Here is a 2,804-nt window from a genome sequence, read left to right on the forward strand (position 1 = left end):
GCTGTGTCCAGCACCTCTATATTTCAGAACACAATTTAGGACCCAGAAGCACCCAGGCATAGGTACTCCTATGGTCATGGTCCCCACTGGGAACAAGGCTACTCTGTGCCAGACCATCCTGCCAGCACTGGCACCTCACATGGCTGGCTCCACTCTGGGTACCGACACAGGCATCCAAGTCTCTGGGAAAGGATTTGGCTGCAGGGCCCCAGTCGGACTCCAGGGTTGGGTGCCTACTTCTGCCTCCATCTGAGGTACCATCAACTCCCACAGGTGGGGACATGGCTCATTCCGTTGTCTGGATAAGCTGTGCTTGATGAATGACCCTCGACCCCAGGATTGAGGCCTTAGGCGCTGTGCATGTGGCTACCCTATGTGCCACATAGCACAGGAAATGCTCTTGGGGAAATGGGTGCTCCTCTCCCTGCCTCTTGAGCCCTGCTGGTTTTGCATGAGGCCCCGGGGCCCACAGGAAGGGAAACCCATGTTGGAAATTGTGAGGATGGACCAACACCTCCTGGACCATCCCTGCTCACAGACAATTGGTCAGGGCAATACCAGTCTTCAGGTGGAACAACTCTGTCCCCTGCATCTGTGATTAACTGCACTGGGAGCCAGGCAAGCCTCGCTGTGTGACCCCAGGGCAGCCCCTCAACCTTTCAAGGGCCCTCCTACTATAGGCACATTCCTGGGGCTATACACATGTGGAAAGGGTGCCAGCCTCTGAGTTCTTGTCCACTCTTTTCACCCACTGTCAGTTCATCCTCCGTGTAGAAGGTGAACATACACAAGGATACCCAAGGTACTGAAAACAAGTTGATCATCAGGAGAATGCTCTGCTCCCTCTCAAACCTGGTCCTCTGTGAAGGAGTGAAAAATGCTTTCTCTGGAACTGGGATCTGGATCAGTTAGGGCTCTGGGTTGGGGCAAGGAGGAGCCACTTAGGTCTTGATGTCACCTCCAATCTGCTGGTAGACAGAAGTAGAGCCTTGGGATCACCCTGTGCCCTCTGTCCCCTGCACGATTCACACATGCCTGGCACCATTCTGGGGTACCGACACATCTTGGTCCCATCTTGGTTCCAGGCTTTTGTTTTCTCCCACACACCCTGTGTCCCCAGGGACTGAGTACTGGGCCTCACATTGCCCAGAACACTGACTGAGACTGAGCATGGGGGATGGACCAGGACAAATCAGCCATGAGCAGGGCCTCCCTCACATGGCTGGGTTTTCTGTCCTCACTGCTGCTCTAGAGATCCAGGCCCTGGCAGGGAACTCTGAGCTTTCTGTCAAACCAGAATCAAGAAGGCTGTTTCTGTCCTTACCTTTGCTAGGTTGAGGAGGGTCTTCCTTGAGGTGGCATCTGCCACGCTTTTGGGACTGGTGGATCTACGTGTCTCCACCGTTGCTGTAACTGTGGGGAGTTTTCAGCCTAAGATGTTTCTGTGCATCTGGTTCTTGCAGCTGCCTTAAGGCAGAGGGAGCAGTGGAACAGGGTTGAACCAGTGCCCAAGGTGGGATCATGGTTGGGTTTCCTTGGCCATCCTTTAGAATTTTCACTTTGTTCCTATAATGATGAAAACAGGAGTCAATGAAGGAGCTTGCACCCTGGTCACCATCCACTACACTCTGTCCCTTTGAGACACCAGTAGCTCACACTAAGCACAGATCAGACAGATCCATTTCCCTAATAGGAAGAAAACCAGTTTATCAGGATCCAGTAAATACCACAGATGAATACCATGAGAAAGTCATTTTCCTCCATAATAGCCACTTATTTTCCTGGATGTGGCTTTTCCTACTGAGAACAGGAGATAGGGATTTCTCCGCTCTTCAGCCAAGATGCCTCTCCCAACAGGACAGTTCCTCAGGCAACGATACTGGCCTTGTGCCCTCAGCATAGATGGCCCACACCCAGAGGCACTGACTGGGATGTCTTGATGGGAACTGTGGGGTAGCTGAACCTCTGCTCCTGCTGCCCATTGCTGTGCTGTCTAGTTTTCAAGGACTCTTGCTACTGGGCTTTTCTCTCTTTCATAGGGCAGCTGTGGGACATAGGGGTAGCTGCACATTCGGGCATTCTCTTGTGCTCCAAGAAGTACGAAAGCTAGTAAATTGGGTCTTGACCCTTTTTCTCTCTGTTCTGGTTTAAATTCTGGGCACAAATTCATGCTGAAGCATCAATTTGGCTTCCACAATCTGCCCAACTGCAGTCATGATCAGCTGAGACTCATCAGTGTTGTGGTCCACATTTGGTCTAATTTGGGTCACCCTCTGGCTCTGGGCAATTCCTGACATGCCTTTTTGTGGGGGGGTCTTCTTATCCTTTGACTTACTATAGGACCTTGAAGAGAAGTTGAGTATACGTTTATCACACAACAGAAAGCACAAGATTTACATTTATAGCCTAAAATGTGAGTCAGCCTAGTACAGTATCCTTTCCTTCCCAGGGCTCCTGGAGGTCACTGCCTAAGAGCTCTGTCTGAAGCATTTCTTAAGAGTTGAGATTGGGACTGGCGAGACAGCTCAGTAGACTAAAGCACCTGCTTAGGTACGCTCAAGGAATGGGGTTTGATCCAGGCATGCAGTGCCAGCCCCTGGGGTCACGCAGAGAATGTGAATGAAACTCCTGGTAGTGGCTTTGACTGGAATCCCACTGCTTTGAAGACTGAAAACAGAAGAATCACCATGAGTCTCATCTGTATAGTGAGACTCTGTGGACTCAGTAGTAAATACATAAAACAAACAAACAAACAACAAAAAGCTGAGATTTGGACTTTTCTCTCCCTGACAGTATGACAGAAT

This window comes from Octodon degus, unplaced genomic scaffold (genome assembly GCF_000260255.1).
Source record: "Octodon degus isolate 3935 unplaced genomic scaffold, OctDeg1.0 scaffold00666, whole genome shotgun sequence".
Taxonomy (NCBI): Eukaryota; Metazoa; Chordata; class Mammalia; order Rodentia; family Octodontidae; genus Octodon; species Octodon degus.